The following is a 15,380-nucleotide window of genomic DNA, read 5'->3' on the forward strand; positions in this document are numbered from 1 at the left end:
GTTTGGGCTAAACAATACAAGGAATGGACATTAGACCAGTGGAAATCTGTGCTTTGGTCTGATGAGTCCAAATTTGAGATCTTTGGTTCCAACCACCGTGTCTTTGTGCGACGCAGAAAAGGTGAACGGATGGACTCTAAATGCCTGGTTCCCACCGTGAAGCATGGAGGAGGAGGTGTGATGGTGTGGGGGGGCTTTGCTGGTGACACTGTTGGGGATTTATTCAAAATTGAAGGCATACTGAACTAGCATGGCTACCACAGCATCTTGCAGCGGCATGCTATTCCATCCGGTTTGTGTTTAGTTGGACCATCATTTATTTTTCAATAGGACAATGACCCCAAACACACCTCCAGGCTGTGTAAGGGCTATTTGACCAAGAAGGAGAGTGATGGGGTGCTACGCCAGATGACCTGGCCTCCACAGTCACCAGACCTGAACCCAATCGAGATGGTTTGGGGTGAGCTGGACCGCAGAGTGAAGGCAAAAGGGCCAACAAGTGCTAAGCATCTCTGGGAACTCCTTCAAGATTGTTGGAAGACCATTTCCGGTGACTACCTCTTGAAGCTCATCAAGAGAATGCCAAGAGTGTGCAAAGCAGTCATCAAAGCAAACGGTGGCTACTTTGAAGAACCTAGAATATAAGACATATTTTCAGTTGTTTTACACTTTTTTGTTAAGTATATAATTCCACATGTGTTAATTCATAGTTTTGATGCCTTCAGTTTGAATGTACAATTTTCATAGTCATGAAAATACAGAAAAATCTTTAAATGAGAAGGTGTGTCCAAACTTTTGGTCTGTAGTGTATGTCCTCATCGATCCTGTTGCTGTATTTCTGAATTTGAGATGTTAGAAAACAGTTTTTCCCCTTATATTATATGTATAGTGCATATAAGTCATCAGAGCAGCTAATTTCTCCAAACAAGAGCTAAGAGGAAAAACAAACTAAAACATCAAGCATACAAAGACAACATATACTGGACTATTGGTTTATGCACAGTTTATTGAAAGTTTAGATATGCTTTAAGAAGTACGTACCTTAATCCTGCTTTCCTGTTCACTCCAGCAGTTCTGAGATGAGTGCAGGCATTCCTTCCCTGTGTGTTTGTTTTTTTCCTCTTATCTGTAGAGGAGGAGCTTCACTACTTATCATGTACGTAAACTGCAGCACAGATTTATCTCAGCTAAAAGTCTAGACCCTTAGATCAGGAATAGGACAGACATTTATAGGACATTTCATAACTTTCCCAAATTCTTTTGAAAAAATATTCCCCACAAACTGCATTGAACTACTGTACCCAATTTATTATATATTTTAGGAGTCAGAGTCGGTCCATTTTATACCGACTCCTACCCCACCAAAATGGACACCAACTCCACGACTACGACTCCACAGCCCTGATTAGAGTGCTCCTGTAAGGTGGCGATTGGGGTGCAACATTGAGTATTGGAATGCTCCTGTAAGGTGGCCATGGGTGTGTAACAATCAGTATTGGAGTGCTCCTGTAAGGTGGCCATGGGGATGCAACATTGAGTATTGGAGTGCTCCTGAATTGTGGCCATGGGGGTGCAACATTGAGTATTGGAGTGCTCCTGTAAATTGGCCATGGGTGTGTAACATTGAGTATTGGAGTGCTCCTGTAAGGTGGCCATGGGTGTGTAACATTGAGTATTGGCGTGCTCCTGTAAGGTGGTTATAGGTGTGCAACATTGAGTATTAAATTGCCATGGGGGTGCAACATAGATTATTGGAATGCTCCGGTAAGGTGGCCATGGGAGTGCAACATCGAGTATTGGAGTGCTCCAGTAAGGTGGCCATTGGGGTGCAACCATGACATTGATGTAGCAAATTAAGAACCCATACACATATCGGCGGGATCGGCTTACCACCTGATGTGTATTGGAGCCTCCTTACTCTCTCCGACTGATGGTGTTTGAGAAAGAAGGATCTGGTTGTTGTAATTTCAACCCTTGACCCTTTTGTTTTCAGAGGAGATAAACAGCTGCCCAAGTTGCCTGCCACTGGCTTTCTACTCTTTCTCAGTTGTAAGCACATGACCACTTGGCCAAATCGGGAGAAGTCAGGGGAGATTGTTGTCTGCAGCATGGACATTTGGTGGACAGTCATCTCATATGCATGGCCAGCTTTAGTCTTGAATGATACTGTACTCTTCATGTCATCCACAAGGTGTGTTTGGCCCTAAAGCAAAGTGCAGAAACAGTTTGCAACTTTCAAACAAGATTCCGAAGAGACACACAATTGTAATGGCTGAACAGTCTTGGTCAGAAACATACAACGGCAGATAACTATTATGTGGTGAAATTGCCCTTAAAATCCTTACAGCAATCAGAGTGTACCTCTTGAAGGACTTGCTCCTAGGTGTGCAGAGAGACTCAGTTCTCCACCCTCATGGCTTCTCTACTGGATGCAAAAAGACTAATTTTCCACTTGCCTAGACATCGAGCACAGGAAGATCTGGCACAGTTGATCAGGTCTATTCATCAAAAGGATCCATCTTACTTTTGCAATGCACGTACTCAACGATGAATAGTATACCACGAGCATGCCCCACCCTGTGACACCCCATGCCACACCAGACCTCTCCCTACCGGGAGATCCATGACAATATCCCTAGTTGTACTCAGTAGTAGTAGTATTCGTAGGATCAGAGGTTGGACCCCCACCGATCACAAAGTGACGACCTTCTAGGGAAGAATATCTCTGTAATAAGATGGTGACCCAAACTTATCATAAAACAATTGCGTAGCTTAATAAAATGTGAACACTTTACACAATAAACCTTTCAGTCCCCAAATCGGCCACGTCCTTGAAGGGTCAAAACATCTTTTTACAAGGAGGCGAGTCTCTCAGCCCATGATTAAACATTGGATACTGGACAACATATCTTGTGCCACCAGAAGCCGGGCGAATCAATGACTTAACAGCAGCTCATAAAATAATATAAAACAATATTACAATAACTGGATTAAAGCCAAACGTCCAGCTATGAAAATCTTTGACTGTCAGTGGAAAATCCTCTTCTGGGAAGTTAATGTTTTACAGAATCAAAATAAATACGAGTTTATTTTTAGGATGTCAGAGTTGATCCTTACAAACCCAAAAATACACACAGATTGTCACTGGCTCCCAAAGGACGCTGAGACTGTATATCCATTAGATTCCTCTACGGTTGCTTTCTGGATTGCCCCATTTAATCTACGCTGTGATCTGTGTGACCCTTCTAGAATGAATCTCTTTTTTACAGTTTATGTAAAAATATAGAAAAGTAACTATTAGTGTGTAAATGTTTATAAGGATTTGCCACCATTAAACAGAAGTAGTTATTAATCATTTTTATTATGTTGCCCATTTCTGTGCTGCACCTTTGTTTTGATGCCACCAATGTCTGCTGTGGGTGGATTTACTAAGCTAAGTAGAGAAGTACGGTTCCAATGATTGTGCTCCTCTTATTTTCAGTTTATTCGGTTTATTAACAAGTCCATACATCGTCACAGCTCACAAAGCAAAAACAGACTTTACTCAGCATATAGGTAAACATAAACAGGTAGAGTTCTCTGTATCACAGACACGGGCTCACCTGTTTAGAGCAAAGTACTTTCAGTCAGGCTCTGAGAACAGATGAGATATAACAATGTATCACAGGTGTTTTCCTCCTTCCACATACAGATACCAACTGATGTAGCTGTGCTGCCTTAAATAAGCTGTTCAAAGCCTGGAGGTTGAGATATGGGAATGGCCAGTCCCACCCAGTTCTTCTGACCGTTCCTAAAACCCGGACACAAAATCCGAGCTTAATAAAAAAAGACTCTCTCAGCACTCTGTGCTAAAGTTTGCTTTACCGGGCTTCACATTACCGAGGTTAACCACCTCGGTGATACAAATCTCCCATCCATGATCTGTCCAGCTGCCACCTTACTATACCTTACTCGACAGAGTGAGCGCCCTTGTGTACCGGAGAGAAGGGCGAGAAATCTGCTGACCGAACGATCGGCTGAACCATTGTTCCGCCAACTGTTATCTAAAGTGTACGGAGAGGGTTTTAGACTAGACTTTTAAAATCTGCCACATTTATCACACTGATTGATAAATGTATCTTATTTAGGACTAATAATTACAGCAATTATCAATTTTCAGTAACAGAAGAATCTATGCTTGGAATAAGTTTGTGGTCAATATCTTTCGTCCTCCCATCAGATAATTAATCCTGGGCACGTTTATTTCCTAAGTGATGTGTAAGCTATGAGCGTATGGTATAATTAGTTGTTCATTTTCTCCAGTCACATAGAGCAGCCGATGTCCGCGCCATGGTGTAATACTCCGCTCTGGACTCGCGCTCGTACAGCTCGCTGACTCTTCTATGTAACCTTGATTTAAATTGATTTGACCTCTTCTATTTCATCATGTCTGAAATATACTGTGCGTTTATCTGCAGCACTTTCTAAGCTTTTTTTTCTGATCTCACCTATTTGGAGGGTCATTTTTGCTGGGAATTCAGAACAGTTTTTTATATTTACAAATGTTCTATAAATAATGCAAAACTAATAGAACAAATGTCATTTTGTAAGAGTCCATGTCTCTGTTCATTTTCTTAGGATCTTTGCTGCAGAAGTGTAGAGCACTGAATATTTTTACCATCCCAAGAAATGGGATACCTCCGTAGGGATGTAGGCACTTCTCACCCTTACAAAAACATTGTGAAAATGAAACAAAGCCCCTCTCCACCTTGCAAACATGTTCCTGGAATAAGTGCAAATATATAGAACTGTAATAGACAGTATGCTAGGAGGTTATAGTTGCAATCCAAATTTTTTTAGCCCTCCCTCATTGCAACATTTACAAACTTTCTGCTGTTTGCAATCGACCAATAATAATTGGAATAGTTGAGCACAACTAATTTAACAAGTATTTTCTTCAAATTCATCACAAAATACCACTTCTAATGATTGTTGCAATCTCAGAATTATTCATCTCTTCATGATAAGTGTCTTTGCTACTTGGTAGAGGCCCTCTGGCTGTTACAACCTGCTGCACACATGATGTATACAGCTTCTGTTTGGGTTTTTTGAGAAATCTTGGCTCATTCTCCATGGGCATTGGCCTCACGTTCACTAATATTTTTGGGTTTACTTGCCATAACTGCTTTCTTCAATTCCCACCAAAGATTTTCTCTGGAGTTTAAGTCAGGAGACTGTGAAAGCCACTCCAGAATCTTCCAGAACTTCTTCTGAAACCAAGCCTTGGTGGACTGTGAGATTGCTTGGGATCATTGTCCTGTTGGAAAGTACAATGATGTCAAAGCTTCAGCTTCGTGCAAAAAGCATGATATTTTCTCCTAGGCTTTCCAAATACTTGATTGAATCCATCTTGCCCTCCATACGCTGCAAGTTTCCAGTGCCAGGGGAAGTACAGCTGCCCAGGAGCATCAGTAATCCACCACCATGATTCACTGTAGGCATCACCAAGACACTGCCATGCTTCACTGTAGACATCACCAAGGCAATGCCATGCTTCACTCTAGGCATCACAAAAGCACCGCAATGCTTCAATGTAGTGATCACCAACCAAGACACTGTCATGCTTCACTGTAGGCATCACCATGGCACCGCCATGCTTCACTGTAGGCATCACCAAGACACCGCCATGCTTCACTGAAGGCATCACCAAGGCACCGCCATGCTTCACTGTAGGCATCATGAAGGCACCGCCATGCTTCACTGTAGGCGGGATGTTCTTTTCAGCATGTGTTTCACTCTCCCACCTCCAGACAGACTGCTAATCCAGAGGCCCAAAAAAGTCCAGCTTTCTTTCACCACTCCACAGAGCAGAATCCCAAAACTCCTGTGCATATTTATATGGTTTTAGGTATATTGGAGCCAACTTATTTTGTGATTTTGGGTCAGTAGCGGTGCATGTCCTGGAGTTAAAATATGAAAGCCTTCATAATTTAGTATGCATCTCAAAGGGACTCCAGCAGCACAGAATGACTGTTCAAACAAAGTGCAGGCGCTCGGTGCTTCACGGTGTGGTCAATCATTTATACATACCTGCCCACCTGCCCTTGTCTGGCTCTGTGAAGCCCAGAGCTGTCAATCAAATAAGTGGGTGGTGGAGATAGAGGGAAAATAAGCAGGTAAGAAGGTGTATATAAATGAATGGCCCTGCCATGAAGCACCGAGCAGCGGGACTTAGTTTGAACAGTCATTCTGTGTTGACAGAGTCCCTTTAACTAAAACATCCTCTTTCTGCCTCCTCCAGATAATGCAGCCAGTGCTGCTGTTACTTTGAATTGTAAACTCTGCTTCTACCTATATCTCAAGGAACATTCATTATCTTTGCTATCTTTTCTTATTCTTTTCCTTGCTTGTGCAAGGCAATGATCTCTCAACTCTTTGGACCTCTCTCTTGACTTAGACATACATGCAATCAAATGCCACAGTCAACAAACCCCCTAGCCAGTCCGGGTATTTGATATGTTTTATATCAAGCACACCTGATGTAATTAATGAAGCCTCTGATTATTACCACAGGTGATCTATCTGTTATGTTCATTAAAAACACCATCAGAACAACAGGATCCTCCGGGGCTTGTCTTTAGGCTGCTCTGCACTATTACCCTGTGAGTAATTATTCTTTCCTATATAAACAGTGCACAGAGCCAGAACAGCACCATACATAGTCTAATGGACACTCTTGGTACTGCAGATCAGTTCCTTTCAATAAGACCAAAAATTGAAAGCTTTACCAGGTAACTTTATTTTGGGGTATTTCACCCATGGTTCTTCCTAGATTTGCAGGCAACACTGTGTACAAGTAGAATATAAATAATTCCACACTTCAGACTGTACAGCTTTTCCATCATCTGTCCCCTCTAAATGCCTAATTACCACTTTACTCTAATAGTTAATTGCTTTTGACTGGAGAACTAATCTCTCGGTCATTTTCCATTACAGACACATAATATCTCAGCACGCTCATATTATCCACCCTGATGTTATTGAAGAATCTGTTTTTATTTCCAGGCCATTTTTATTGAGGCAGTTCCTGTCACATCGTAAAAAAAAGAAAAAAAGAAAAACAATGGAAAATAGACGCAATGTGGGGAGTTTGGCGGTAGATAGAAGGGAATGCTTTTGTTTTTTTTAATTTATGTAGATTTTTTTTAGTTTTAGCTGAAAATTTTACAATTTAATTTTAACATCCAGACTTACAGAACTAATCCTCTGTCCTTTCCACCTATTTTTCCAACGAGCCAAAAAATATAAGAATTACACAGATCATATCTAGAAATGTTATTATTAGGCTGGGCGCAAATTGCGGCCTTGACAGGTGGATTTTTATTAAAGGGAATCTGTCAGCAGGTTTTTGCTGTGTAATCTGAGAGCAGCATGATATATGGACAGAGACCCTGATTTCAGTGATGTATCACTTAATAGACTGTGTGCTGTTGTTTCAATACAATAAATGTTTTAGCAGGAGATTATCACTACAGGACTAGGTGTCTAGTGCCTCCTAGTCCTCCTGCCCTATGTAACCCCGCCCTCCACCACCTTCCAGCCAATCAGTGGTGTGGGCGGGGTTCTACAGAGCTCAGCAGTCTGACCACTGCTAGATCTACAGCAGAGAAAACTGTGATTTCATCACAACTACTGCACTCATTAAGTTAAGTAGTATATCGCTGGAATCAGAGTCTCAGCCCTTACACTATGCTGCTCTCAGGTGAGGTAGGACAAACTGGTGGCAGATTCCCTTTAAAGATGTTCCTATAATTTCCTCAGATTTCAGGGAAAAAACTTCACATGCTGCTACCCCAAGACTCCAGTGTCATTCATTATCAAGTAATCTTGAACAGCATGCACTATTATACAGTGGTCTATATGTAATTATACAGTCTATGCCAGTTTTTAGTGGAAAGTAAGCCACAAGGATTGTTTATGTGCGGAAAAACTTTCAAAAATTCATGATTTGTGCAAAACTTTCTATTTTGCACCAAAAGTTAACAAAGAGGGGGTGGAGTACCAGAAAATGTAGCAAATTTTGGCTGAAGTCTACATCTGCTCATATGAGGTATAGATTTAATTTTCTTATTTTTAGATAAAAAAAAACCTGTTCCAGTTGTATTAAAGAGTTTGTAACAAGTTTGAAAGTTATTCCCTTGGATAAGTGCAGGTTACCTCAGTGATCATGAGAAGAGGAGAGGAGGTCAAACATCTGCACCTTCTCTCCGTTCATTGTCTATGAGAGTAGCCAGGCGCTGTTCTCTACTATGGCAGTCCCATAGCGAATGAATGGAGCGGAGATGCACAACCTCAATCCCTCTCCATTCAGACTGGGCTCTTCAGAGCCTCATACTCAAAATTGTTGGAAATCCCAGTGATGGGGATGTTAGAAAGCGGATAACTCCCAAACTTAGTAAAACTTATTTAAGTGACATACTCCTTTTAATAAATTAGGTCCCATTTACTCCAATCCATCTTTTTTTGTTGTTGCAAAATTGCTTATAAAATGCCAGCCTTGATAAATCTGTCACATTATGTGTAATTATAAGCAGGGACATAGCTATAAAGGATGCAGGAGTAGCAGTCACACATTGGTCCTGTTGCCTCAGGTGGCCCGTAGCCTCCTGTTGAGAAAGTTTTTCCCGGCCCAAAAAGATCCAAGTGAAAGGCAATCTGCTACCCTGGTACCATACCATTGATAATTTTCGGAGCCAACAGATCAGCCTTGATAGGATATTTCTAACAGAGGGGTTGTCCCATCAGGATATCCCTCTCCTTGTGTCCTCTTAATGCATTTGTAAATCAAAAAGGAGGACCTCCCACTCAAGTCCCTCCCTCTCGGAGCCAGGATAGAGAACCACTCTGGTGAACACTCATCTGAATGGCTACCATATAATAATATAGCTGTGTGCATCACTCCCCAGCAAAATCCTTGTTTCTGGCCTTAAGGAGTTGGTTGGCAATGAGATACTTTGCAGTCTAGAGCAATATGCTGACAGCGTGCTCATATAAATCTCCACCAACGCTGATGTCATGTCGTCTGGGCGGCAGCGGGATCTGGTTTTATTTCCAAATGATTTTTGTTGAGGCAAAAGATGTCAGATCCGCTCCACATCGTATAAAAACAAAAGGGGAAGCAGAGTAGAAACAGAGTATGCGAGAACAGCTAAAATCAAGAAAAATTAATATATTGAAACTGCAAATAATAATAATAAATACAAACTCAACTCTAAATGATCTCTAGCCGAAATCTGTAGGACACCTGAGACCTTCCAACTCCATGCTAACATCTATTGATGACTACTCATCTATTAATGACCACAGTGGGTTCAAATACTTTTTCATCACCTGGAAGTAAGTCAACTCAAAAAAATATGCTAATTCAATGGATTAAACCTTAAGATATGTAGATTGACGACAATAAGTACCCATGGTTTTGCGGCACATTTTGGTGTGGATGTGGGGTTGGTACGATATCATAGAATCATAGAATGTTAGAGATGGAGGGGACCTCCAGGGTCCTCGTGTCCACCCCCCTGCTCAATGCAGGATTCACTAACCCATCTTAGACAGATGTCTGTCCAGCCTCTGAAGACTTCCATTGAAGGAGAACTCACCACCTCTCGTGGCCGCCTGTTCAAAGCATTGATCACCCTCACTATCAAAAAGTTTTTTCTACTATCTAATCTGTATCTTCTCCCTTTCAGTTTCATCCCATTGCTTCTCATGTTCCCATGTGCAAATGAGAATAAGGATGATCCCTCTACACTGTGACAGCCCTTCAGATATTTGTAGACAGCTATTAAGTCTCCTCTTCTTTTTTGCAAGCTAAACATTCCCAGATCCTTTAATAGTTCCTCGTAGGACATAGTTTGCAGTCCGCTCACCATCCTGGCAGCTCTTCTCTGAACTTGCTCCAGCTTTTCAATATCTTTTTTAAAATGTGGTGCCCAAAACTGGACCCAGTATTCCAGATGAGGTCTGACCAAGGAGGAGTAGAGGGGGATAATTACTTCATGTGATTAGACTCTATGCTTCTCTTAATACATCCCAGAACTGTGTTTGCTTTTTTTGTTGCAAAAAAAACGAGATGCACAAAAGCCAAAAATGTTATTGATGTCACCTTTTGGAGGTTTAATTCCCTCCACAATGTTTCTCATGTCCCATTCCATATCCCCAATTGGATGTCGGGGCTTTATTTAATGGCAGAACATCTTGGCGTCAGGCACAGAATAGTATCTGGAAACACTGACTACCGAGAGGTTACCCATGAGATTTGCCAACTTGGATGTTCCAGGACAGTTGACAAATATGGTAACCATAAAATCGATGTGCTGTACAATAGGCTGCCTGTTCACACTACACAGACTTGTTCAGATCAATCCCACACAGGCTAAAATAGGATATAGGTGCAAGAATATATTATATTTTGGAGAGTTCCTCAAAACCTAATTTACGTAGCTCTGAAAGAGTTAAAGAACGACCGGAAGTTAGTGATTAATGAATGAGAATTAATGAATGTATAATGCTACCAATATGCTAAGTACACAACTCTTGGATCTGTGACCTTCCGTCCAGATGGAATATAAATCTGTCTTCATGAGTTAGGTTCTGCTGTTATTTTGACAGAAAGGCAAACGGATTGAGATGGCAGAAGCTAACATTTACTGCTACATAACACATCTCCCGGGGAGCAGAGATCCATCGAGATTCCCTTGTTTACATACAATGGATCATATGCATACCACTGACAGCTGATACTAGCGCCATAGCGGTAATTATATATTAGAAAAACCCGGCACTCAAGATTTTAGTGAAAAATTATATAGAGTTTTTAATGAAGTAGGTACAATAAAATTGACAAACGTTTCGGTCCCTCGGGACCTTCATCAGTGTACAAGGCAAGGGTCATGAGGGTGGATAAAGTCCACTACGGTTGCTGAACTGAAAACTGTTAACCACCATTGAACAAGCGGTGGACACCGCGTTCTACAGGTCAGCACACCACAGCCATTGCCACGAACATACCATCTCTGATTTATACTCCAAAGTATACATTAACAGTTTTCAGTTCAGCAACCGTAGTGGACTTTATCCACCCTCATGACCCTTGCCTTGTACACTGATGAAGGTCCCGAGGGACCGAAACGTTTGTCAATTTTATTGTACCTACTTCATTAAAAACTCTATATAATTTTTCACTAAAATCTTGAGTGCCAGGTTTTTCTAATATATTGTATTTGGCTTGGTACCCTACACGTGCACCAAGTATTAATCAGGAGTGCGATAGTTTTTGTCTTTTACATAGCGGTAATTATACACATTAATGCCGCAAAGGTCATCACATCATCAACAGTACTTATAATGAAAAAAAATTTGATCTTGTTGATTTTGGTAATTTTATTAACTTGTGTATTCCGAGACTTTGCAGATGAAAGAAATCATTGACAAATTAAGTGCAACTAGAGCTATGTTCACACTGAGTTTTGTTTTCAGGAGCTTTTGGAGCAGAAGTTCTCCAAAATTCAAAAACTGCTTCAAAAACTCTTGGAATTCTGAGAAAATCTTTTATACTAAAGCATCTAATGAGCGTGTGCAAGGGGCATTGTGAAGGAAGGGAGAGCTGGGTCAACTCTGGCATCACCTATTGTGAATGGTGGATCCTGTGTTACCAGATGTGTATAGAGATATTACCCATTATTATAATCTTGCCTGTGATAAGGAAACTGATGAAAACTCTTCCTGAAAGGACTCTCCCTAAAATATTTCCAATGGCCAGATTGAATTTTTTTTTACAATTACTAATTTTGTTTCTTAAGGATTGTGATATGAAACAAAAAAATTGCCAAAATTAGAGAAAAATATGTAACTCAAAAACTTGATTTAAAAAGTAGGTCATTTTCTGACTACACATTGTTTAAGCACTGTAGACCACCATGGTAATGGATATTGATCATCTTAGGCTTCTAGAGATGCTTAACCAACTAGACATTCTAGACCACCAGGGATATTGGATCTAAGGAAGATTAACAAGTATTTTGAGGTGGACGATGACAAACTTGAAGTTGTAAAGGACTTCAACCTTCTCAGCTCAATGATCACTCAAGAAGCAGCAACGACTCTGGAAGTCAATAGGAGAATCAACAATGAATTCACTGGACAAGGTCTTCAAATCGAGGAACATTTCACTGGCGAGGAAGACACGGCTCGTACATTGTCTGGTCTTTTCTATGGTAACATACGGATGCGAAACCTGGACGATAAAGGAACAAGGCTGAAGAAGAATCGATGCCTTTAAAATGTGGTGCTGTAGAAGGATGTTATCAATACCATGGATGGCAAGAAGAACGAACAAATCAAATCAATTTTGGACCAAAACAAGCCAGACATGTCAATCGAAGCAAGGATCACCAAGCTACGACTTGTCTACTTTGGAAACATTATATGAAGACCGCAATCACTGGAGAAGGACATCATAGGTAGAATAGAAGGAACCAGGCGAAGAGGAACACCAGCAACTTGATGGCTTTCCACTATCAAGTTAATGGTGGAGAAGACTCTGGTGGACCTATCTAAGCTTGGACAAGATCGATCTTCCTACAGAGCGTTCATCCATCAAGTCACCATGGCTCGAGATTGAGCCGAAGGCCATTAAAAGAAAAGAATTTTATGTGATAACTGTTAACTATCGTAGACCACCATAGATAATGGATATTGATCACCTTTGGCAACTAGAAATGATATGTATTAACTACAAAGACACTCTAGACCAGCATGGAGATTACATATTAAGAGTGTTAATTAGAATACAAGATATTAACCCTTCACTACCCTAGGCCACCACAGATTATGGATATTAATGAAAACCCCTTAATCACCATACTCCACCAGAAATACTCGATATTACCACTGACACTGATCATAAAGGATATTGCAGAAATATTGTGACTAGCGCGTTCATCCTTCTAAAAAATGTAATTACGGTAGGTACAGTGAGTATAACTGGGGGTCGAGGAAGAAGAGGGGAAATTTTGCAATCTCTGTCATGTGTACTAAGATATTTGAAAACCCTGTTTAAAAATTCGACATTTGTCTTAGCCCGATCCTTATGGCTACGAGAGTCCCTTCCATTGCGTTTTTCTTACCCTGTGTGTAGTTTCTTCCTTCCAAGACCGGCATCTGCCGAGTGAATGCACGGAATAACCGGCCGTGACAGGAGAAGCCATTTGAACTCCAGTAATTTGAAAATCAGTCAATTGAGGACTTGACATTGCTTTAATGAGCGAGCTTCTGGAAGAATTATATAAAAGTCAATGAGATTAGATTTCATTTCATCCTGTGGAATTCTGTTCCTTCTTACAGCACCTGCCAGCCAGTCACACACCGTACCTTTACCAGCCTTAATTCTTAATGGCCTATGTAGCCGACAAAAAGAACACTCTGTAAGGGATAATAAAGTCCTCTGCTGCTCGATAGCGGGGCGCGGGCTTATCTTATTACATACTGAATCTATGAAAAAGAACAAACGCCGAGACAATTTATGTTCTACTCTTTAGGCAAAGTTTTCCGTTGTACCAATACAGCATTATTATATCAGAATTCATATTTCTCCAGTGAGGACTGGCGTTTTTTTTAGGGCCAGCTTGAAAGTTAGCTTAAAGTGATAATTTGCAAGACCTGTAATGTCTGAAGTGGAGATAAGCATCCTTGAAGTCCTTTGATCAGATAAGTAGTTCTGGAGCAACACGGACAAGTTGTGCTGATGCAGCAGGGCGGCTAAGTCAGGGTGAAGTGGAGATGAAGATGTAACTGTCTGCAAAGAAGATGACAAACATGTGTATTAGAGCTGAATCACTAATGACTGATGTAGCCAAGCTGGAACAGTAATGAATGATGCAGCAGAGCTAGTAGACCGATGACTGGAATAGCAGAGTGGTGGTGGTGGAACACAGATAATCAGAATAGCAGAGTTGTTGCAGCGGTGGCTAATGCAGAAGTGCTGGGACAACGATGACTGGAATAGCAAAGCTGTTGCAGCAGTGGTTTATGTAGCAGAGCTAACTCAAAAAATTCTGATATAGCAGAGCTAGCTCAATAAAGTCTGGTATAGAAGATCTAGCCCAACAAAGTCTGATATAACAGAGCTAGCCTAACAAAGTCTGATATAGCAAAGCTAGCCAAACAAAGTCTGATATAGCAGAGCTAGCCCAACAAAGTCTGATATAGCAGAGCTAGCCCAACAAAGTCTGATATAGCAGAGCTAGCCCAACAAAGTCTGAAATAGCAGAGCTAGCCCAACAAAGTCTGATATAGCAGAGCTAGCCAAACAAAGTCTGATATAGCAGAGCTAGCCTAACAAAGTCTGATATAGCAGAGCTAGCCCAACAAAGTCTGAAATAGCAGAGCTAGCCCAACAAAGTCTGATATAGCAGAGCTAGCTCAGCAAAGTCTGATATAGCAGAGCTAGCCCAACAAAGTCTGAAATAGCAGAGCTAGCCCAACAAAGTCTGATATAGCAGAGCTATCCCAACAAGGTCTTATATAGCAGAGCTAGCCCAACAAGTCTGATATAGCAGATCTTGCCCAACAAAGTCTGGTATAGAAGAGCTAGCCCAACAAAGTCTGGTATAGAAGAGCTTGCCCAACAAAGTCTGGTATAGAAGAGCTAGCCCAACAAAGTCTGATATAGCAGAGCTAGCCCAACAAAGTTTGATATAGCAGAGCTAGCCCAACAAAGTCTGTAATCACAGAGCTAGCCAACAAAGTCTGATATAGCAGAGCTAGCCCAACAAAGTCTGATATAGCAATGCTAGCCCAACAAGGTCTGATATAGCAGAGCTAGCCCAACAAAGTTTGATATAGCAGAACTAGCCCAACAAAGTTTAATATAGCAGAGCTAACCCAACAAAGTCTGATATAGCAGAGCTAGCCCAACAAAGTTTGATATAGCAGAGCTATCCCAACAAAGTCTGATATAGCAGAGCTAGCCCAACAAAGTCTGGTATAGAAGAGCTAGCCCAACAAAGTCTGTAATGGCAGAGCTAGCCCAACAAAGTCTGATATAGCAGAGCTAGCCCAACAAAGTCTGATATAGCAGAACTAGCCTAACAAAGTCTGATATAGCAGAGCTAGCCCAACAAAGTCTGATATAGCAGAGCTAGCCCAACAAAGTCTGAAATAGCAGAGCTAGCCCAACAAAGTCTGATATAGCAGAGCTAGCTCAGCAAAGTCTGATATAGCAGAGCTAGCCCAACAAAGTCTGAAATAGCAGAGCTAGCCCAACAAAGTCTGATATAGCAGAGCTATCCCAACAAGGTCTTATATAGCAGAGCTAGCCCAACAAGTCTGATATAGCAGAT

General features: G+C 41.2%; 1 protein-coding gene across 3 annotated transcripts in view; it reads left to right on the forward strand.

The window, feature by feature from the left end:
• PTPRE (protein tyrosine phosphatase receptor type E) overlaps nt 1–15,380 on the forward strand; it is a 214,231-nt gene that overhangs the window by 67,794 nt on the left and 131,057 nt on the right. The window lies entirely within an intron of this gene.

Source organism: Phyllobates terribilis, unplaced genomic scaffold, assembly GCF_046119375.1.
Source record: "Phyllobates terribilis strain yellow unplaced genomic scaffold, ASM4611937v1 Scaffold_5__5_contigs__length_657084704, whole genome shotgun sequence".
Taxonomy (NCBI): domain Eukaryota; kingdom Metazoa; phylum Chordata; class Amphibia; order Anura; family Dendrobatidae; genus Phyllobates; species Phyllobates terribilis.